Source organism: Rhamphochromis longiceps, linkage group LG20 (genome assembly GCF_057381845.1).
Source record: "Rhamphochromis longiceps isolate RC_006_pf linkage group LG20, R_longiceps_female_GT1.1, whole genome shotgun sequence".
NCBI lineage: Eukaryota > Metazoa > Chordata > Actinopteri > Cichliformes > Cichlidae > Rhamphochromis > Rhamphochromis longiceps.
In genome coordinates, this window is record NC_140576.1 from 24,509,316 (window position 1) to 24,534,238 (window position 24,923).

Here is a 24,923-nt window from a genome sequence, read left to right on the forward strand (position 1 = left end):
ATCTGAAAACTGACAGCGCCATCTCTGCTGTGACTGGCATTTAGGCTGTGTTTACACATGCACGTGTGCAGCACAAGACACACGCTGGAAGAACTCCCTCACCAGACTGTCTACATGTGAACAGAAGCAACAATTAGACAGTAGTACTCCGCCGCACAGTGCGGTTACGAAACTGCTAGTGACCGAATATGCAGCTGCAAGCCCGTGTGTGTGCGTGCGTGCACGCGGCATCAAAGCAGCGAGCGAGTGGGCTGCTCTTTTAGTTGGCTCATAAAATCATTTAAAAATCGGCCCGCTGCACACAAACACACACGCAGATGCACGCACCCCCAGCCGTTTGATGTGTAATGAGAGAAACCATTAGCAATAAAAATGGGCTCTCCCCACCCTGCTGCTCAGCAGATCTTACTCAGAGCCACAGTTACGTGTCTATTTATACATTCACTCTTCTTGAGATTTTCTTCCTCTCTAACAGGGAGCAGTTTGTGCAGCTTACACCCAATAAGGCTGCATATCTGCTGCCCTTCCTCTCCCCATGTCTTCTTCTTCTGCTGCTTCTGCTTCTCTACCTCTGTCTCCTGTTCCCATCCCCCCTCTCTCTCTGGCTGTCTCCTCCCTCCTCCATACCCTTCCCCCAGCTCTTTTCTGCTCTGTGCCTCCCTGCCTCTCTCCCTCCCCACCTCTCATCAGGCTATATGCAGCAGGGCACAAATTCATTGGGGGGGGGGCAGACAGTGAAGGGGAGCCTGAGATAAAGGGAAAGATGGGGGGGTTCAGAAAAGGAGAGATGGTTTGAACAGAAAGAAGGGAAAGATAGAGCGAGTGAGAGACTCGCTTGGAAAGAAAGGAGGAAGGGGGTGAGGCAAATAGAAAGTGTGAGAGAAAGCGTGAGGGGGAGGAAGAGGGAAGGGAGCGTTGTTGGGAGAGAAGTGCTGAGGAAGAGGAGGAGGAGTAGGAGGGGGAAGCTCGCTCTTGTTACAGCAATGGGCGTTCCTCTCCTCGATTCCTGCGAGGTCAAAAGTTTACCGTGGTTTTAATTTCACCTTTCCGCAGCCAATCAGAACGCGTCTCCGGCTGCTGGGGGAACTTTGACCCATTCTGAGAATTTGACTGTAAAGATCTACAGCTCGCCTCTGCTCCTACGGTTTTTCCACTTTATACTTCTGTTTTTTTCCTCACCTTTTATTATTTGTTCCCACCTTTTCCAAGCACACCTCCCCCTCCATGTTTCTTTGAAACTCCTTGATCACAGAGGAGCAAAAAAACAAAAAAAACCCTAGTGTTATTGTTGTTTATCTAAGGGCATAGAAGAGAAGAGAGGGGAGGAGAGAAAAAGGGGACTTTTTTCCTTTCTTTCTTTCTTTCTTTTTTTTTTGCATTTCATTTCAGTACTTTTCCTCTGCTTTCCAAATGAGATGCCACATAGGCTGCTAGGGAGTCGCGAAACCACAAGATCAACAGCTTCTCCCCCTCAAAATGAACAATGAACACCACATTCCTCGTTAATGTCACTTAAATACTCAACAGAGGAGACACGCCGCGCTCGGTGTGACCGAGTAGTAGGCTTGCGCGTGCATGTGTGTGTGTATGCATAGGCATGTGAGCATGGAGAAAGTGTAAGTGTGTATCTGTGAAGGGGGAGGAGGCTGCAGTTAGATCACAGCATCAGAGAGGGGAGGGGCAGCTCTGCAAATAGAGCAAGCAGAGAATCAGCTTGACTGGCGATGGTAAGCAGAATGGCTTCGAGCCTCTCGTTAGAAGAAGAGGCCTGGCGTGCTTGTGTGTTTTTCTATTGCTTGCTCGTCTGTGTGCGTGTGTGTATATGTGCATATTTGATTAATTAACGGTCACCGTCAGTGATGAAGCTCCCCGTTGCTGTATTCTCCCCACCTTGGCTGCACAATTGCCTCCACCCTAGTCCTCCATCCACCCGACTGCGATAATAAGGCACATGCACACGCGCAAACGCAGGTCCTCGGGAAAGCAGCGGGCTGTAAAACCCCGCAAATGTGTGCGGATGAAATAGCAGACGTGATAAGATGTACAGTCACCTTCCACCTGTAGCTGACTTGGATGCTGCCTTTCCATCCTGTTCTCCACCCGCTAAAAATGAATAAATAAATGTACTTGATTCTGTTACTTGATGTAAAGGACGTGTGGTGTTATTCTGCATTGTTTTGTACAGACAATGAATTCCAATAAGAGACTAAAAGCAAACATAAATTAGCCTGTTATCAAGTTTTATTTCCACCTTATATTAGAGCTCACTGTTGAAGTTTTTGTAAATGAGCCACACTTTCGTACTGATGACTTTCCTTAATTTTGATGACACTGCTTTTAACTTTGGAAAAGAAAAATGTTCATATATTTATTAAAGGGGCCTTTAACAAATATAGTTAAATATTGCCGGTGTTCTCTTTCTTTTCTTTATTCCCGGAGACTACGCAACCTATATGTCTTGTAAAGGTTGGGAGTTGAGCGCACTATTGCGCTGTATACTGCTTTTAATTTTCTCATCAATCTCATGAGCACCATGCTGATTCCATGACTGCTTAACAAACGAACTATTTACTCACACCAAAGCCTTTTAAAATGATAAACAGATGTTTATAAACAATTAATAACATTACATCTTCTATGGGAATTCACAGGTTTGGATCTGAGAGCAACAACTAACAGTACACTGCTGGTTTGGTCTAAAGCTCCACTCTATCAGTAAATAACACAGGCTTTTTCTGTTTATTGTTAAATTCTGAAGCTTTACTAACACTAGAAGTAGTGGAAAACGTTTTCTATGAGCTTTGCAGCGGATGTGACAGAGAATTTTCCAAACAACTTTCCTTTGACCTTGTTAAGGCTGTGGGTTATTAGATGGAAGATGTTTTAACACTCAAGGAAAACTGCAATGGAGCAATTAGGAAGTTGAGAAAATATCTGAGTTATTATGACATGAAATTGCAAAATGGGCATGTTTTGTTAAGGAAATTATTTGGTTATTCATGCCTCCTCAAGCTTAATGTTTCTTGCAGTAAAGGAAAAAATGATGAGATACACGTCTTCAATTGCCTGTTAATGCAAATATCTAATCAGCCAATCACATGGCAGCAACTCCATGCATTTAGGCATGTAGGTGTATCAGAATAGGGAAGTGAGGTGATATAAAGTAACATAGTAAGTGGTGCCAGATGGGCTTTAAACTGCTGATCTACTGAGATTTTTCCACATAATAATTTCTGGGTTTATCCAATGTGCAAGATTTCTCTTGGTGCAACTGCCTTGTTGAGGTTAGAGGCGAATAACCAGAGTGCACTGAGCTGATAGGAATGCAATAGTAACTCAAATAACCACTCTTTACAACCATGGTAGTAGGGCTGCACAATTAATCGTTAGAAAATCGCGATCTCGATTCATACTTATGTGCGATCTCATTTCCAAATGACAACGATTTAAAAAAACAAAACAAAAAAAACCACGACGACAATTGTACCACATTTTGATCCGGGACGTAATCTGCATGAAAACAAGCGCTCACTCTTCCTGCTCAACAAATGACAAGGGCGGAGCCTTATACGACGTGATACAGAAGCTGTGCCGTGTGATGCTAAAATTAGCAGGGAAAAAACAACGGCGAGCACGTCAGCGATGACGAGAAAGTGACAGGAGAAAATCCGTCCCGGTCAACCACCCAAACATCAATAACGGGAACCTTATACAGCGCTTCCCTATACCCGTCGAACTCCCGCAGGCACAAAGAAATTACGGAGGCTATCACTTATCACCTGACCAAAGATATGGCTCCCATCAACACTGTGCAAAACGAGGGATTTAGGAGAATGATCAACACCCTAGACAAACGCTACACAGTGCCGTCCCGCAACTATTTTTCTATTGTTGCACTACCTGCTCTATACACGCAGTGTCAAGCAACGGTGGAGACGGAATTTCAAGCAGTACAACATTTTGCGGCAACAACAAAACGTGAGACATTTGTTGTTTTTATGTTTATTTATTGTTTTTATGTTCAGTCTCAACTGTTACGAAGTTGATGTGCAGTTAATAAGTGCAATAAATATTTATACTGGAAAAGAAAATCGTGAGAGAATCGTGATCTCAATTCTAAGCCAAAAAATCGTGATTCTCATTTTATGCAAAATCGTGCAGCCCTACATGGTAGGCAAAAGAGCATCTTTGAAAACACAAGCAGAGGACCACACCAGGTGCCCTTCGTGTCGGCTACAATTTACACGGGCTCACCAAAACAATAGAAGATTGCAAAAACATTGTCTGGTTTGAGGAGTCGAGAACATTCAGATGGTAGGGTCATGGATCCATAATGTCTTGCATCAAAGGTTCAGGCTGCTGCTGCTGGTGGTGCTGTGGGCTCCTTAATACCAAATGAGTGTTGTTTTTACCATGCCCATTTCTTTATAACTACAGTGCACCCATCTTCTGATTCTGATCTCAGATCATCTCACCCTGGTTTCTTGAACATGACAGTAAGTTCTTTGTACTCAAAAGCCCTCTACAGTCACCTGACCTCAATGCAATAGAGCACCTTTGGGATGCGGTGGGATGAAAGATTCACATCACGAATGTGCATCCATCAAATCTGCAGCTGCTGTGCAGATACTCAACAAGGTGTTTCCAGCACCTTGTTGAGTCTGTGACACAAATAATTAAGGCTGTTCTGAATGCAAAAGGGGGCCTGACAAATACTAACAAGCTGTACCTAATATAGTGACCAGTGAGTGTATATTCAAATTCCAATTGCACAACAAAGAATAGAAACGGGAAAACGTTTGGCCTTTTTTCCCCCCTCATAAATGATTTAAATACTACATGAGAAATGCACTGAATCACACAAATTTTTAACTACATCGCTATTTAGGTCACTTATACATAACAAACAAACATATGTGTATATATAACTAACTTAAAATAATTTGAGGCATGCTGAGTTTTTGATCGACATGAATTTGTGGGAGCTTTTTGTCAACAGAAAGCTACAACGTTTGAAGGATGTGCAGAGGAACCTCAACTTTATAAACCACTTCTGGAGTCTCGAGTAGACAGATTACATTACATCTCATCTCGACTTCCAGCAAGCTCTTTCATTCTTTTCTGTTTGACCGTTTCTAATAAGTTCTTAGGTCACACGGAGGTGCTGTGGGCTGTTTTGTGTCATGCTATGGAGGGCTGACAAGAACTGTTAATGTGCGTGTAATGTATTTCAAACATGAAAAGTTATTAGTTTCCAGTTTTAAATGCCACTATTACATTAAACACATACTTTTAGTCTATTCAAAACTCTTGCAAAAAGACACACACAAAAAAATGTTAAGTATTCCAGAAGGAGTACAAACACAAACACTTATACTGGTCTAACTGCAGTAGTAAGGTCTATAGCACCTTGCCTGAGGGTGAGAGGCCTCAGTGTTACCCAAGGGTTTAGGGTTACACAGTAAATGGACTGTTTGAAAAACACTTGAAATTTAACAATGTCAACTGCATTGCCTATTCTTCTTCTGCTTCAAATCCCTAACCCCCCTGTGGCACTAAAACCAAAAGTCTTTCCCACTCTCCCCCCGTCCTCCTCGCCTTCTTTCTGTCTATTTTTTGTGCAGGAGAAGTAAAACGAAAATGTGAGGCCTTGTGGAAAATTTAGCGTCACTGTGTCCCTTACCCAAGACCTCACAGTTTGTTTTGTTGGTAAATACAAACCACACAAGCTCTGATAACGCGCACACACACACACACACACACACACACACACACACACACACACACACACACACACACACACACACACACACACACACACACACACACACACAGTATTTGTCATAGCACCACAATCACACAGCAACAAGTTGGCCGACAACCCCCCCTTTAACTCCTCCGGCTATTTTTCTGTTCTTTTGTGCAGCTAAGTGTGTCAGGACAAAGGTTAAATGCAGAACAGCAACAAATTAGTCCAGACTAGACAGAGCTGAATATATGTACGTGTTCATGAGTACAATGGTGTCAAAAGGACACGTAAAGCATCAGAAGACATGAAACAGGCCGCATGGCAAGGGACACACAAAAAAATCTGTGGTAATAAATAGCCTGTCAACTAGTTTCCTGGCTTGGGAACAAATGTCGTCCAGCCAAACTGTTCTGTGAAAACTGATCTCAAGGTAATGGAAGAAGCTCTCCACCGTAGACTCGGAAAGGATTATTATTATTATTTTTATTTGGAGCAAAAATACTTTTGGACACAGGAAACAATATTCAGTCTAACAGATACACTGAGAGTTCTGTTTCTTCAGGATAGTCATTTGCTAAGCACATTTTTGCTTGTTAATGTTTTGAAATGCTAAACTGAACTGGAAGTGCAGCAAGCCGAAGCAACAAATTTGGTAAATAATCGTTTAATAAGACACTGTGAGACTAAAATGTCAAACGCCCATCTTAAGCCATTTTCACATCAGCTTTGCACCATTTCAGGAGAACCAGGTTGTGAAACTCAGCAGACACACTCCTACACAACTTCACTGGTTTCAAAAGAGGATACCTGTAAGGATACACTCAGCAAAGGGTGTGTAGTCATATGTACTTGTTGCTGCAAATAAATATAAAGAAGAAGAAGAAAAACACCTGAAGTGAAATGAAGAGATAATCTGAACGAAGATGATTAGTGAATAAACAGGAACTTTCCAAGTAGTCATCACTTGTTGTGACATAACCACCTGAAAGTTGTATGTGATTAATAAATGTGCTCACACTTGCCTGCAGTTTTCCCGCAGGCTACATTTTACTCAGGCTGGTGGGTAGCTGTAAGTTCCTGATGATCCTGAACACCTTACATCGAGAGCATTCTCAAGCGTAAGCCTAAAATTTTGGCCAACTCAAACGAGCCACTTTGAACTCAACGCTGCACATCCTCGGGCCCCCAGCACCACACCTGCGAAATGTGGATGAACTGGATAAGGGAAGGAGATACCGCCAGACACACAAGCATATAAAGTTCACAAGTTTCATTCTGAATGTGAGCATCTGTAAAGGATCTGTCTGCCTACAATTTGAAAAGTTTAAGGTGGTCGTTGTTGTTAACTGCTCTGCTGAGGTATCGCAGTGGCACGCACTCCACAACAATAAGTAGGCAACGGTCCTTCGTCATTGGACATCGAAGTATATTTGAAAACGTATGTTTTCATTTTAGATTTTTACTTTTTCCATCCGTCCAAGAGAAGAGCACCATCTGTGGTCACTTTGTTAATTCCTTTGCTCTTGTTTTTAAAGTTCAGCCGCCGTTCACCATCTAGCTCCAGGCTTTCCCATCTCATCGGCGAGTCTGACACACTCCAACTCCGCTGTATTGGGCGACAGCTGACGATTGCAGTCCTTCGTCTGCTCTGGAGAACAACTGTGAGCTGGAGGGCCACTCTAACTAGAACCTGCAGCAGGTGGAGAACTGCTTCATTATCCGCTATGCCGAACTCAGCGGCTCTGCAGAGCAGAACAAGGACTACCGTCGCCAGCTGGCGTCCACGACAGCGGCTTTGGAGTTCATCTGTAGGATAACTGACTCACTGAGGAAAAAGTTGTTTATTGTTACTTTATTCTGCATAAAATAAACGGCAAATAAAATATTTGCAGAGGAGAAAGTCGACTACATTAAGGAAGATTATGTGCGTGCAGATCTGTGGAAAACAATCCAACTCCAACTTGGTCCGAGTGGACTAGGACATAGAAGTAAGAACTAGTCATTTGCAGTCTCTGCATTAGTCCATGTGCACATCCACAAACAAATATTATGTCAGCAAAAGGTAGAATGCATTTAGATTTTTTTTTCCCTTGAAGGAGTCTGCAGTGTCAGAGACAGGCCAAAGTAACTACCTAAAAAGAAATCATGAATGAAGAAGGTGTTTTGTACAGTTCAACATCACAATCCAAAATAGAACTGGCAACAGCAACACATCTCTACCTACAGAGCAACACGGGAACAAAAACATTACACTGTGTACTCCTGTCATTTCTTAGAAACGTTCTTAGAAAGCCGAACTAAATTAAAGGGTGAATTACTTTGTAATGTGATTGGGGAGAGATTCGTTTTTGTCACATGTCCCCAGCACTGTAAAATCTTTAAAGTGCTTTGCAGTGCTTGGCACTTCCTGAAATCATGAATCTTTTACTTTAACTGGTCTTCCCGGATAATTTTTCATCTTCTCACTGCTACATTTTTTAAAAATAGCTGAGCTATTTTTGAGTCTGAAATCCCACTACCTGAGTACGCTTGACCACTGCCCACAGGTGCAAACCTCCAGTCTGTACATCAGCAGTCAGATCACGAGAAGAGTTTCCCTTCCTCGCACTACACAACACTCAGCCCAGCATTTTGTTACTGTGCACCACTGACCAGAAATAAAGGTCGAACTCGAAGTGTCCCGCAGGTAAATTATTAATGGCTTGTTTTCTTTTCCTTCCCGCACCCTTGCTCTGCCTCTATTCATCTCCTCTCCCCTTTTTCTCGTGCCTTGATTGTTGTTTTCTCACCATCGTCCTGCCATCCCCACCTTCTCCTCCTTCTGCCGCTCTCTCTGCGTCCTCCCTCCCTCTTTTTCTCTTTCGAAGTCTAGCGTAGATATGGTGCTATTTTTAGCCTTTGTAAGATAGGGAGAGAGATCGTACTTAGCTAACACGTACTCTCCACAAGGCCTTTATTGGAGACCTGTCATAGACGTGTGAGAGACAACGGTTTTCAGTTAACACATAAGAGGGTGTCGCGTGTCTCCACTGCGCGTATGTATGTGTGTTTACTGTAGTACCACATAAATATAGCTAAGCTACTCTCCTTCCGGTAGACAGGAACGTCCTCCGTGGCATGGACATTTGTTACAGATACAATCTTTGATTCAAATAAAAATAAAGAGTGCCACCACAACAAAAATTCAAAGCACATTACAAACTAAATTATACAGTTATGATGGGTTAACATTTGTGTGTGTCTAAAATTAACAGTCGCTGCCAATAATTTCCATGGCAAAATTCGGAAGGTGAGAAAATACACAAATGAACTAACAACTGTTTTAATATTAACCTTCATGTTAAGTAAATCGCCTTTAGCTCACAGCTGGAAATAGTCTGCTTTAGGTGGGTTCAGACTACAGGAAGTACTCTGTGGTTTAGGTAAGCTGCCCAGATACAATGTGCAGAAGATGACACACACAATGCCCTTCCATTGGCAGTAAACTACCACCTGCACTATTCTCACGTCGGCTTAATTCACACATCACACGGACTGTTAAATGATGTCACGGCAGAGCTTAGACATTTGCGTTATTTGGCTGTTAATGTCTTTAAATTCAAGGCTGCAGTGGATCTACGAAAAAGGGCATTAGACTCTGGGAGACCTGTGAAGGTGTCCTGTGGCTTTTGGCACCAATACCAGAAGTTCCTGTGAGTCGCAAGTTACGTGCTCCAACGCATTTACCAACATCCTGTTGCTGGGTCGTGGCTGGTCCTTAGAACACTGTGGTGCTCAAAACGGCTAACTGGGAGCCAGCTAACTGTCTGGAGATCCAGTGCTTATCAAAGTTCCAACATTAAACATTTTAATTAGAATAAAATCTAAATATCGAGTTTTCCAATTCCATTTCGCTTTTTTTTTTTCTCAGAAAACTGGAGGAGTCTTACCAGCTCAATAACCATTAACAGCCCCTTGAATCCGTAGACAAGCCGAGCCTGAATACCTGATGGTTACCTGAGCAGGTAGCAGAGTCCAAGAGGAGATGATATTTCATCCTAGGGATCCTATATAGCGCTGATCTGTCACAGACAGCAGCATGTTTACACAGTGTGCTTAAACAAAATCAAAGCCTTCTTTTGGGTAAAGTCTGATGTGCTCGACAACAGCTAAAAATACACAATCAACAGCTATAAAAAGCATCTAAAAGCGGAGCATGAGAGGAATAGGACATTTTATCTCACTTTGCATCAAATCAATATTTAAATTCTGGCCCCTTTCCCTCCACAGAGAGCCTGCGAATGTCACCGCCTGTTTACTACGACTCGGATCTCGCAGGACTAACAGACTCATTGGAAGTGAGAGAAAGAAAATGAGAGGGGTGGATAAGGTTTAAAAAGCAAAACCTGATTTAACTAAAGACACTCCCCCTGCCTGAACTGAGCTTGAGCACACGGAGGGACTTCTTTCTGCTTCCTAGCTTGGCCGAAACATGTGCATAGCTATATTTAAGCTGATATCGTATTTATTTTTATTATTTCGTTCCAATGTACAGCACTTTGTGTCAGCTGTGGTTGTTTTAAAGTACTTTATAAATAAAGATGGATGGATGGATGGATGGATGATAAGTCCAGCAGTGAACAAGTTAACAAATTAAGTGCAGTTTTTTTTTCCTGCAACCGATCGACTGGTTAAAGAGCGTCAACTGTGTTTCACTGCAGCCTGCGTGTAAAAGTAAGCTGACGGAGGTTTGCACAAAAAAGCCTTTGTGACATCATAACAACAACAATGTGACCTCAGAGGGTAACCGGAGGGGCAGCCAATATAACGTAGCACACCCGGCCAGTGTGCTGCTCAACACTGCTGTGGTGAGGTGGGGGGTTACAAGCTTTGGGAGTGCTCCACCACTACCCCGAGTTGAGCGATGCTGCTGGTGACACGGGGAAAAAGGAGCTAGTGATGTGTGTTTATGTGTGTGTATACATATATGTGAGTGTGGTGTGGGGGTCGGTGTGGCATTTAAGGGAAAGGAGTGAATTAAGTTGACGAGGTGGTCACATAACAGCCGGGTTCAGGCAGAGTTGAAGCCACTTGCTTGCTACGCTGCAGCTGGTAACATTTACCTCATCCTCTACCCCATAAATGTATGTGTGTGTGTGTGTGTGTGTGTGTGTGTGTGTGTGTGTGTGTGTGTGTGTGTGTGTGTGTGTGTGTGTGTGTGTGTGTGTAAAACTCTAAAACACATAAACTAGGTCTGGATTTTACAATGGAAAATAAGTAAAAAAACAGAACTCCCCTTGTTAGAGACACACACACACACACCCCTCTGAGGACCCCTTTAACAGGCATCTGTTAACTAAGAGCAAAGAGAAAGGTGAACCTAACCTCCTCCCGACCCAAAAGTCCGACTCTCCTTTTGATTGGGGCTCACAGAAAGGTCACCGATTGTGTTTTTCTAACTTTTAAACAGCCATCCACACACTATGCTACACTATAACGTCACCGACCACAAAAAGCGATTCTTCCCTGCGCTTCACCGAAAATGTTTGACTTTGTCAAAAAAATCCAGCTAAACTCTGCGTGCACCCAGAAAAAGAAGAGAGGCAGGAGAGGAAAATCTAAAAGTTTGCCACACTTTAGATTTGAATTCATTCTGTGACCTCAACAGCTGAGATAATATAGAAACAGACTATGCTGACACTTTAAACCTGACGATCCGTGTCATTATTAAACTTCAGGGGTGGCGTTTTATTATAAAGTGACTACATTTGATTAATTTGCCAATTTATTCATATGATCTCTGAATCAATACAGCAAAGCACACACAAAAATAAGCGATCGACCGCATTACGTGTCTCATCTTGTGGTGACTGCAGCTGCTAGATGAGGGCGCATGTGGCCTCACATGTGTCATGTACCCACTCAGCTCTTTTCCTCTTCACTGTAATTTTTTTTGTGCCGTCCTAATAAACTCACTGTCACTTGTGTCCGCTGTATGGCACAAGTGTGTGTCAACACAACCAAATACTGTTAATATCATTCTAACACAAATCTTTAAAGCATAACAGTGCATGGCCCAAGTCTATTGAGGACATGTCCTTGCTCACCCACATTTGTCTTCTGACAGCGATACAAAGACGTGAACAACAACTGGACCCCTCAGGATGAATTTTAATCAAACTGGTGATGTTTTCACATTTTCTCTACAAGCAATTTGTCCTCTTTTTTTTTTTAAACTTTACGACAAAAACAAGCCGAAACCTCAATTACATCCTCAGCCTCAGGTGCAGTCGCTTATTAGGAAAATGAAACCATTATGACGAACACACTAAACATTATAACTGCGAAACGTCAGCACTGTCGTTATGTACAAGCACGCCGGCGACAACGTCGTAAGCTGTAGAGCTGCGATTCAGCGGGCATTCATCACACAGTGCCTCGCTATTAATATCATCCAACAAAGATTACTGTTAGACTCAATTTCCTACAATGTGTCGTGCGATGAAGCGCCGTGATTCCTCGGTGCGCGGGATTGTTTAGTGCACACTGTGTGCTGCGCCGAGTCTAGTCAGCGCCTGCAAACATGCAGCAGAGCCCCCCAAGGGATGCTGCTGCAGCCCTCTGAGGGGAGAGGAGAGAAAGTGAGAGAGGAGAGGAGGTGGGAGAAGCCCCAGGTAGCCTCACAGCAATGCACCATTAGAGAAAGGAAAACACAAAGCCAAGCTCTGCTGCTCTCTTCTTCTCCAGCCACCGTGCCCCCCTCTCTCTGTCTCTCTCTTGCACTGACCAGCTAAATATTTTATCAGCTGGCAAAAGAACCTACAAGCCCCAAGGCCAGGGGCTTCTTTTTTGTTTGTTTCTTTATTGAGGAAAGTAACTGTGTGTGTGCGTGCGTGCGCGTGTGTGTCAGAGACGAGGTGGAGGCAGGGCCGAGTTTGTTCACCGACCACAGCGTCACTGAAGTGCTTTTGATTGGTCACTTTGAAGTAGTTCTTCTGTTCTCTCTCTTTCTGCCTGTCTTTCCCTCCCTCTCTCCTGCTTTCTCTCTCTCTCCTCCTCTCTCCCTCCGTACATCCTATGTGCAGCATGCTGCTCGGTTCAGAGCTGGATGAACGACCTTGAGCAGGCGCACAGGGCTGTGTTGCCATGGCAACGAAGCCTCGCACAACCAGTAACAGCTGGATGCAACAGCACTCCCTGAATTTTAGCGGGAGTCGCCACGTTAATAACGACTCTCTATGTCTCCTCCCCCCTCGTCTACTCTTCGCTCTCCCCTATGTATCCACCCCCCCCCTCCCAGCCTAACACTACCATCCACCCACCCACACGCACACACGCACACACACACACAATAAAGAGCTACTATCGTAAGAATACAGTCTTTCAGATTTTAACACATAAACTTATTTAGTTAAAGTGCAATGACCCAGACATCAGAAAAAGTTAAAAAGAAAAAGTCTCAGCCAGGAGACAAAAACACACTCAAGAAGACAAAGGTTGAGGTGAACCGGGGCGAGAAGAGAAGACAGAAATCAAGAGTGAACCACAAGTAAGAAAACAAAAGACAGAACACGGAGAAGCGCACTGAGATAGGCACTTGACATTCTTCTCACAGAAGAAATAGCTCTCAGAAAAATAAAGCGGCAGAGGACATGAGCTGCACCGAGGCATTCTGGAGAAAGAAAGGAAACAGAAACCAAGGATACACTCTGACAGTCCATCAGATCATCCCTCTCCCTCTGTGTGTCTCGCTATCTATCATCGCTCCAACTATGTTTGATATTTAGTGATTCTATTATCACATAAACAGTTTTTCAGCTACCTGCTTTTACACAAAATTAATTTTTCTACTGGCTCAATTACACAGCTGACTCCAGATCAGTGTTAAAAGACATGCAGTAAGTGTGGTTAAATTATTGGTCATTCTAAATTGCTCATAGGTGTGAATGTGAGTATGAAGGGTTGTCTGTTTCTCTGTGTTGGCCCTGCATCCGGTGGTAGCTGCGAAAGGCACCAGGGCGCTCATGACCCTGGAAGACTGAATGGATGAATGGATGGATATTAACATGTTAATTTTCCCCAATAAAGAAATTATGTAACTGGTCACTGCTTAACTCTTACTAGTCAATGATATTAAAAAGCCAAAAGCAAAAGTTCAACAAATGAGGTCTGTTTTCCAGCGTTAGGTTTGACAGTGCTCGCCTTTGACACACGACAAAAGGAACTATATAAACAGGTGTTTATATAAATGTTAAGGTCAAAGTTATAAAACAATTGACGTAACCATGACAGATCCTCACGGCCTTGGCTTTAGAGGGCCGACCTTGAACTGAACACCCTCTGCCACTCCCTGTGCCGCTCCCACTCATTAGTTTTGCTCACGTTAGCAATAAGAATAACATATTTCAAAAATACCAAAAGCTCTTGTATTTAAATCCACTCATTAAAACGAAACATTTTAAGTCAGTATTCTTTAGTATAGAACGTTGCTTTTTGGGTAAGAATTTGATTTTCAGTTTCAGTTTTATTAGTCTTTTTTAAAAATTTGCATTTAGTGTCACAACTTGGGTCACTTTTCTTATGTAAGAGCTCTCCTCTGAAAAGGAAGTACGCCTCTTTCTAGACTGTTCAGCGAGCTGCAGCATCCAGGTGCCATGTGAGAAAAAAAAGAAAAAAGAATAAGTAAGAGACATTGTGTTTCTTTCAGTGTTTTCTAATGTTCTAGGCTACATAAAGCCCTCTTGCGCTTAGTAGTAAATTAGTTATTTGCACACACACTCACAAAAAAGTGTGACTTGCACTTGGAAGTGTGTCAGTCTCCAAAGTAACTGGCAAACAAGCTGTTTCATCGTCCTGCAGACAAAAGATCAAAACTTGCACTGAACTTGTATTTGGTTGGGATTTGATTTAAAATCCACAGAGGTACAGTTAAAAAAATGTTATAACTGTCCAAATACTCAAGACGTTACCAAACTGTGTGTGTGTGTATATATATATATATATATATATATATATATATATATATATATATATATATTTTTTTTTTTTTTTTTTTTTTGGGGAGGCGTTATGTGTCGCACCATATTTGGAAAATAATGATCAATGATACTGCAGCTTGACACCGAGAAATCAGAGAAATCTGTGTCGCCATGATTTCTTCTTGTATCGTCTTTAATCATGGAAGCACAACAGCTTCCTTCACATTGACTGTGGGTAGAATTTCTGATTTAAAACTGTTAGCTTGAAGATAAAATATAACATATTTGGTACCAAACATAAATCCCTTGTCTACCTCCAATTTGTCATCAGATGAATAGCTGTAGTATGTGACTCTTGATAACTTGCTGGTTTCTGACTCAGAAGGAGATCCATACTGACTAGAACTATGTGCTTGTTTGAGATCAGTAACTGCATTTATGCAGCACTTTTTTAGTGCATTACACTACAAGCCACATTTTAGCTTTTCACATATTAAGATAGCTATTTACTTATTTTACTAAAACACTTTTCTATGCTCATGCTGTCCTGTGTTTGGTAGTGTAGAGCAAAATGTGTCTGTAGCACCACCTGCCAGATGTAAGTTTATATCTAAATGTTTGGATTGACAATCTTGTTAGAACTGGCCGTCCACTAAACCGCTGATCTCACTGTTGGCCAAGACGTTTTGTACTGAAAACACACAAGTGGAACAAATGAATGAATCTGTGTGTGTTATCGGCAGTGCCACATGTGATTTTAATCATCTTTCTGTAATGCAGTAATGTAACGCATTACTGTCCTATATCGAGTAATCAGATTACAATTATGTAATTATTTGTGTTATAAAAGGTTCTTTAATTATCTGCACAATGGGTGAAAAAAACAAAACAAAAATACAAATTTTCATTTTCCTGCTTCTTTTTTCTTGCACAACAAACAGCACATTTCAGTTTGTGTGCAGGTAGGAGGAAAATGGTGGAGATATGGACATTACTTTTATTGCAAAAAAGCACAAGAGCCTGACAAAAGTAAAGTGCAAACTCCATCCAGGATAGAAACAACTATCCACTACTGCTAATACAACACTGGGTCTACACAGAAGGATCTCCATGACAGAACCCAGAGTGACTTTACAGCTGAGGGTACGCAGATCCCAGCCCAGCAGCCAGAACCTGATCTTCAACAGGCTCTGGCTGCCTGTCGTTGGCTGTGATGAGTTTGTGTAAGTGTATGGGACTGTAGCCCATGGTTTATACTGTTAACTGGTAATTATGTGACAATGCATTTCAGGGCACGCAAAAGTAATTATGAATAGTTTCAAAAATTACTTTCTCCAGGAAGTAATTAAGTAACATCATAGATTACTTTAGAAAAAAAGTAATGAGTAATGTGAAGGTTTTTTTTTTAACTTTTTCTGACTAGTGATCCAAACAGAGGTTCCTACCCATATGGAAAAGAAATAGTAAAAACTTATATGATTTACTCATGAAAGTGGCCACTTTCTCATTACTTTCATATATTGTTTTAGTAAGTATCCAAAACATACAAGTTTCATTTTTCAAGGGATCTTACATCTGTTTTCACTCTTGTATGCTTTTCATATAAGTTTCACACAAGACAGATACAAACTTTATAAGATTTATATATATCTTTTCCATATGGGGAGATACAGCATTGAAGCACGTCAATAATTACATTAAGCCCCTGTCACACGGGCCAAGATCAGTCAGTGAAGCCCTGGCAGCTTCCAGCTAGGGAAAAACCTGTAGTCTCTGACAGCTGGTGAGTGGTTGTGTGAAGCTGATTTTTCTTACTACATGGAACTGGTTCACAAAGAGGTATATAGTGCTTCATTTGCAATTGCTTTGGTTGCTAGCAGATTATCGTGGTTGTCTATAGTTTGTATGGAAGAAGCTAACATGTCTCCAAATACCAATTACTCGCTAAGTGGCGCAACATGAGAGTTGCCTTAAGGTGCTTTATATTGCAAAGCGAATACCCTACATTAATAGAGAAAACCCCCAACAATCAGATGATCCCCTATAAGTAAGAACTTGGCAACAGTGGGAAGGAAAAACTCCCTTTTAACAGGAAGAAATCTCAGCAGCCAACTCCTGTGAAAGGAACAGAGAACGTTCTGGTTCACTGGTTTCTAGTCTTTTGGTTTCTTTGTTAATGTTCTGGTTTCTGTCTGTGTTTCTTAGTTGCTTTGTCTCCCCTGTCTGCTGTGTCCCCTTGTCAAGTCCATGTCTGTGTTACGTTTCCTGTTTTACTTTGAAAGTCCTTGTCTCATGTTAATGTACCTGGTTTTGCTTCCCTTGTCTCGTTAGCCCTGATTTGCCTCAGCTGTGTTTCCCTCCTGTCTCTCATTCCCTGCTTGCTCCCTCTGTGTATTTAAGCCTTGTGTTTCTCTGTGTCAGTGTCGCAATCTACCATCTTATTATGCTGTGTGTTCTGCCTGTCAGCTTTTGTAGTTTTCAGTTTTGTTTTATAATAAATCTAAGTTTGAGTTTATCTTCCATCTCTGTAAGTCTGCACTTTGGGTCCTCTTTACCACCGCTCCCGCCTGCACACGGCCTACACATGACAAAAGTTGCTACTTCTGTAACGTGTACGGTGGTGTAGGCACAGCTTTTACTTTGAAAGTAAACATTTTCCATTTCTTGTTTGCATCATGCTTTTATAAGTTAAACTCCTGCTCGGTGGTTAGTTAGCAGCTGGGATAACAAGCAAAAGATTCCGGTGCGATTCCAGAAGGAGTGACCCCTTGTAATGATGAAACCAAAAGTACTTTTTGCAGAAAAGATGAAAACTTTGGTGACTGTAGCAATCTACAAACAACGAGAGCAATCACAAGGTTTTCAGTGCAGCTCTCTCTTTGCAACTGATGCCGCACAGCATCAGCCAGGAACTGCACGCCAACCAATCAAGGAGGGTCAATTTCTCTAAAAATCTTCGGTTTCTAGGGAGAGTCACCAAATGGTCTCCAGGTCTCAGGTTTAGGTCTTGGTCTGAAGGCTTGCAGGTAGCATCATGTGTATTTAAAGATGCACTATGTGCACATCATGCAACCATCATCCATTAGGTATCTGGCTTCTACTGAATTCAAAATAATTTTCAAATTATGAATTATTAAGAAATCTTGGAAACATTGTGTATTTATTGAAAATGTAACTGATCTTTTTAATGAAGAATCACTCTTAAACTATATCACAATGAATATAATTTAAGTCACATTACGCAAAGGCACTGAACTAAAGATGCAGCATCATGATGGGGAGTAGATTTGGGCTTTTAGTGAAGGGCAAACATGCAGCAGAGTAGTCATTTAAACTTAACTGTCCAGGGTTACTCATTGGTAAAAGCCAGAGTTGGAACTGAAAATTAAATTTGATGAACTGTCGAGCCCTAGAGCGCCCCGTTTTATAACATAAATATGCAAGTAGCCCAGTAGGTTTATGTGTAATAAGAGTATGATTATAAATATTTCTTCATCACACAACACAAGCATTATTTAGCTCAGTAATCCAACTTGAAAACAAGTCTTTTTAAATTCTACTAAAGGGTTATTGAGGAAAAATATATTTCTATACCCGATTGTAAAGTAGATTTTTGTATGCTTATTGAAACTTAAAATACTTTATTGTCAGTGAGGTCAAAATATTATTTGGGAAAAAAAACCCTGCAAATCAGATGCCCCAGTATTCATCGCTGGAGTGTTGATGTTTAAGTAAAAGACAGGTGGACAAAAATGAGTGAGATTTAAATATGAGCACCCGCTCCTCTACAGAGTGAAATCAATGAGAGCTGGTGAAGATTATTTCCTGTTTAACACATACTGACATGTCAGAGAGGGGCCCCAGCAACAACAGGACAACAGTTAGCTCACTACTCTGGAGCTGGGGGAGGCAAGGGGACAGCGAGAGACATGCCACAGAGAGAAGAAAGAAAATGGCAAAGAATGTGAACAATCTGAGGCAGAAAACTTCCTGAGTCCACAATAGAGGTGGAAAACACACACACACACACACACACACACACACACACACACACACACACACACACACACACACACACACCCAGAAACAAGCGAGCAAAGTCGAGGTGGGTAAAAACGAGATTGACCAAAGACCAGGACGCAGACAAAAGATGAGAAATACCAGGTGGAATTCCAGCAAGAGGTTCCACCTGAGCCCCTCCCCTTTCGGTACACACCCCCTCCTTCCTCCTCTACACACACACTCACAGATTCCCAAGCTCCCAGGCTGTGATGTCCTGCTTCTCTGCTTCAGCCTCACGAGCCCTGCCCCCAGTGCCTGACCCAGTCACCAGCATCCCCTGCTAACCTCTGTCCCCTTTTTCCCCATTCAGCAAACATAATGCATCACTGTCACCCTCCTCCTCCTTGTCAATGCATTCATCCCGCCATGCGCTTGGCAAAAACCCCTCATGAGTCCTGGCGGCTCGCTCACAGCACCTCCCTGTTCCCATTGCCTTCGGTTCCTTGTGAGCAGGTTGTAGGCGTGTGTGCGACAGCACGTGTGCAGAGACTTGGTCCACAGAGTTGACTGTAAATCTGTCAGAAGATGGGTGCCGTGCAACGAGACAACGGCTCCTTGCTGCGACACCCAACCCCCCCCCCCCCCCCCCCCCCCCCCCCCACTTGGGCAACAGACGCATTTGGGGCACAGAGCTGAAACAATTACTGTTAATAATAAATTCCTGATTAAAACCCCGTCACGAGCAGCAGCCAGACAGTTCGGAGAGCATTTGACTAACTATACATCAATTAAATTAGGAGAATAGAGCTTTCAGTAAGTGGCTTAACAGGACTGAATATGAAACATCAGTAAGATAAACAGAAGAAGCTAACTGGCCTGAAAGTGTTTATTTTAGTTGTCCTGTCATCCGTTATTTACTAAATAATTTTTTTTCTGTAAAAATAAAGTCCACCTCTGTTTGCCAAAGCCCAATGTCACAAATTTAACTGCCCCAAAACCCAAGTTTACTACCATTGCCAAACAAGAAACCAGCAGCTGCTCACAATTTAGAACTGGCAATCCTAATGGATCAAATATGATGTCCATCATATTTTTTTCATATTTTTTTAACTAACAAGGACACCCTCAGCTGAACATTAAAGTAAGTTATGGTGCAAAGTGTCTACCACTGAGCTACTTACAAGTTGCAAATGAAAAGCAATGTTTGAAGTCAAAGAATGATAGGCAAATGTTTCCCTACAGAGTTTGCATGCTATTCTCTCGGAGTCATGCCCTTCCTCTCGAAATGATCCCACACTTTGGACTTCCTGCCTGATGTGTGTAATTACTATCTAACTATAACGTCTGTTTGCAACTCAGTTTTCTTCCCCTTAATCGACCAACAAACGAACCAACATCTGATCAACAAACTCTTCCCATTGGCTAATATTTAGTTGACTGTTAGTTTGTTGTATAACTGAATATTTCAGCCAATTAAAATAGTTCAGATTGTTATAGTAGCTGAAACTTGAACCCATTTTTATTTTCATGTAAACCTTTGGGGGGGGGGGGGGGGGGGGAAGGGGCCATCAACAATAACATTAGACATTATAATGTCATGCATCACTAAATAAGCACGGGGAATTCTCTGGTTGCAGCATTTCATCTGTGACTCGCTGCAAATTGACATCTTTTGAGAAGGACATCTGTGAGTGTTGAGCTGTCACTGTCTTTAACCTTTAAATATTTTATATCTTATAAAAGAGACTAATGAAAACCATCTTTGTTAGCTGCAGCCACGTTTGGACACGCATCTAAATTTAGACAGCGACTTCAATATAATCAACTCAGCCTCACATCCCTCACCTGCAGCATCACTCCGATTCAACCTCTGTTTACACACACTGAACTGTAAGGCTGCTATTATCCAGTGTGAGCTGGGGCTCTGGTGTCATGCTCAAGGACACAGCGCTTTCCGGCGTACGCACACACACACTTACACCACCGGCTGGCTGTTTCAGGGATCAAACCGTGCACCTTCATAATTGCAGAGCAGCGGGTACGCACAGGGCCACGTTGCTGCCCCCTGCAGATATACAGTTAGAGACATTACTGAGGATGAAGCAGATGGCAGGAGGGGTTATGAAGGACCTAACAGGAAAAAGACACCATCACGACGAGCATTCACCGTATCACCTCACACATTTTAAGGCAATGCATGACCCCTTCGTGCACTGCTGACGTGCACACTGGAGACACACGCCGTAGACCGGCTGCACTTTATTTATTTGAATTTAATCGGTCTTGCAGGCTGGCTGAGCGGCTGGTTGACTGACGGACGGTCACCGTCGTCTGCCTCCTTCCTGCAGCGCACGTTTGTTGTAAAGCGACCAGTAGCAATACAGCGGGAGCCGCTTTCACATACAGTACGCAGCCGAGTGTGTTTGCACGCTCCTGCTCATCAAACATCCCGGTCCAAATTCCCTCACGTTGCGACAGCACCGGGCTCAGCTGTTTCCCACCGACTGTCGCGGACAGCGAGCATCAACCGGTTTAAAACAAACAAAAAAAATAAATCACCCCGTGATTTTGCGTTCAAGCGCGAGCGTGCGAGCCCAAAGCATGTGCTGTCCCAAAACTTATTCATGTTCTGCAGCAAATCTACTGGAGGCACTATTGCGATCCAGCGGCTCGTGCGTAAACTGGCGAGCTTGTGCGATCAAGTTAAGTTTATGAAATGTGCCAAACGTTCAGCCGTGCTGCAAATAAGCATGGCACCGAAACACGCACCGCATCACCGTTACAAACCGAGGGCAAATGTTTTCTGTCATTTACTTTTTTAAAAATAATAAAATAAAATATGTATTCTGTGCCCTCCGCACCGCGCCGATGCCAATATTGTGTGCGCACTGCCGCTGGAAACCCAAGTCAAGACATTTCCGTCCTCTATTGAAATGCAAACCAAACGCAAAGTCTGGTCAAACTGACTGAATAGGAGCGCGCGTGCTGCACGTACTTACCTCGTGGACGTGACTCTCTCCCGAATCGATAATTTCTTCTTTACACCATTAACTCTCCGCCATCTTCGGCTCTGTTTGTTTAAATGGGAAACACTCCCGAAGCCCAAGAAGCCAGTTCTGTAAGTTGAGGCGTCGCTGGGACTTGTGGGTAAACGAGTTCTTTCTAGACGAGCCCCGCGCTTCCGGATGGCTCGTCCAACCCGGATACGGACTACAGGCAGACTCCACCACCACACGGGGGAAGGAGGAGGAGTGGAAGGTAGAGGTGGAGGTGGAGGAGCAGGCACCGTCTGTCTAGCAGCGTACAGACGGATGTGAGCGACGAGAGGGAAGATGCCACAGTGTGTGTTATCAGTTAACCTCACTGCACGAAAAGCAAACAGCTGACTTGTTTGTGTTGATGGGAGGAGCTACAGGCTGCAAATATCGAGACTTTTTTTTTTTTTTTAGCCAAAAGAGGGCGTTTGGATTGAAGGGGAGATAGAAAAGAGCGAACTTGAGAGCAAATAAGGACGCAGAAGTCCTGTCCTTGCCTTGTGCAAAAAAAAAGTTCACTTGGATAAATAAAAGCCGCCTCTGTGTGGTCCTCATTGAAAGAGTTTGGAACAGTTTAACATTTGTTTTGCATATTTAACCACACCACTTCCTATAATTGTGCTTTTCTGTTTTGAATATGATACTCAAATTTAGTTTGTTTCTTTTTTTTTTTTAAACGTTGTGTTCATTGATTTGAAGAAACAAAGAAAGCGATATTGCTAAATAAATAATTCCATAGAAACATATTGTCAATAACTAGTGAAAACTTTATGCATTTAGTTACTATTTTATGGACTTGTCGCCATTGTTTTTGCACTTGCACCGATTTCATCTGGATCCTTCCTAACTGATCTCAATGAACATCAAGTCTGCACTTGTTGTTGGTAGTTGATGTCAGGTGTCATCGGAGGGATTGCGGTATAGTATACTTAAAATAGGAGCAAGTTTCAGTAATCTGCTTGACGTTCATGCCCTCATGCAAACTAAAGCCATCTACAATGTTGTATAAATACTGAGCCTATCCCATCTACGGAGGGCGGGAGGCGGGGCACACCCTGGGCAGCTCTCCAGTCTGACGTTCAACCATTAAAACTTTTTTTGGTGTTGTTTCTTCAGGATAACAAGTAAATAACTGCAACTTTATCAATAATAATAAAAAATAAAGCAGTATATTTGAAAATGGATTATATTTTAGCATTAGAATATAATTCCGTTTAAAGAACTTCTTGCAGAAACATAAAATAATAAATAAATGTACAAACTTTACTTTGGCTATATATACAACTTTATACAACTTTTTTATGCAAGGTGTCCTAACAGTATTATGGCTTGTGACTTTAATATGAAACTAAGCTAACATAAGATTGTTCATTCTCCTATCACAGTCTCTCAGCTCTGTCTTATGACTCTTTTTTTGAGGGGGGGGGGCAGTGATTTATCAACAGCTGTTAAAGAATTTGTCAGATTTATGAACCACAAAGTTTTGTCTTCATGAGATCATGATAACCTCTCATAAGTTATGATATTTGTATTTTTCTCATTTTGGGATCAAACGTGGTAGCCTAACATTTATTACACATGCTTTTTATTTACTTTGGCCATAGAGACATCTGTCCAATTTTAAAATCTAAACCAGGTGTGTGCTTTTCTTTGTGGACCAGCTGGTAACAACTAGCAGAAAATAATTCCCAGAGAAAGGAAGTAAAACTGTCAAAGTGTGCTCACTTTAGGGCTTAATAGATATTAGTGAGATTGATGTGTTTATTAGTATTGGTGAAAATGTGAGTAGACAGATGAAAAAAAAGAATAAACAGCTAAGCTGCAGCAGAAACGTGCCAAAGATATATTCAAGTTCAAGATAACCTAGGGAGTGACCCAGTACGCAGTTTGTAGATTTCCTGCACAGTGTATAATGTTGTCGTGATTCTTAAGCATTTAAAAGAAAAGATATTTATTTAAACTCCCAAATATCTGTGTCACTAAGATGTTAGTTTTAGCTCGCACATCTATAAAACATTGACATTTCTAAAAGTTACCTCCCAGTTTTACTTTTTTCACAGAACAAGTAAAGTGCGGAGTTGCTGTGAGTTGCGACACGTGAGCACCAGCTCATTTTGTTCTGATGCCTGTGTTTGTGATATACATTCATTTTAACTTCACATGCAGATATTAACAGCATACTGAGGAATTAAGTTTTCTGGGACTTGACCTGAGAATGACCGACTGACTGAAAAAAAATTAAAACACGTGTCCACGGCTGAAGCCAGAAAAGGTACGCTTTTCTGATGTTGTTTCACAGGACTTACAGATAAGAGGGAGTTCAAAAGGAGAAGAAGAAGAAGAAGAAGAAGAAGAAGGAAGATGTAAGTGGATGTTTACATGTTTCAATGCCAAAAAATTACATCCAATGAGGATGACAGGGCATCAGTGTCAGGGTTGTTTAATGGATTTTGTCAGTAGTGAATTATATCAAAATAAATTATTAAGACTTTCTGTGTGGAGCTTGCAGGCTCTGCCTGTGCCTGAGTGGGTCTCCTCCCACAATCCAAAAACATCTATGCTAGGTTATTTGGTGATTCGTAATTGCTTTACATGTGTATTAAAGTGTGTGGTTATCTGTCTGTGTGTGTTTGCCCTGTGGTGGACTATGACGTGATCAGCCTATACCTTTTTGCCCAAGGTCAGCTGGGATGGACTCCAAACTCTACGCTGGATAAGCAGCCATGGGAAGCGGTGGATTGATTGTTATAATATACTAAAGATTTTTTCTTTTACCATTTCCCAGAGAGATCTGAGGCAGTTCTAAAAAGTTTTTCCAAGAAAACATTTATAAAAAATTAATAATTTGTGGACAAAACAACCATACACATGGGTTGAGCACGGCAACTAAATCTCTCATCATAAACCATTGAGTTTCTGTCAATCAAGATTATTTCAGTTATTTTTCAGTCCTAATTTTCCAGAACTAACCAGCAAAACAACCCCTGAGCCCAATTATTTCCAAAATAATAGCATCTTTTGTATAATAGCGTGTACAGGTCTGAGTAATATGTAATGTGAGAGTATGAGTAATCATAGTATCTCACGTGGTAATGTGTATGTCATCGGTTCATGTAACATATTGCAGATCCTGGATTTTTTTACTCAAATTTCTGTGTGAATAGATTAATCATTAGATCA

At 42.0% G+C, this 24,923-nt stretch overlaps 1 protein-coding gene across 1 annotated transcript in view; it reads right to left on the reverse strand.

Moving 5' to 3' along the window:
• Nucleotides 1-22,030, reverse strand: part of LOC146645390 (nuclear receptor coactivator 3-like) — a 70,382-nt gene extending 48,352 nt beyond the window's left edge. Inside the window, exon 1 of the mRNA XM_085393016.1 lies at nucleotides 21,708-22,030. The gene's annotated coding sequence lies outside the window, so the exon portion shown is untranslated. The remainder of the gene's footprint in view (nucleotides 1-21,707) is intronic.
• Nucleotides 22,031-24,923: the final 2,893 nt, after the last annotated feature.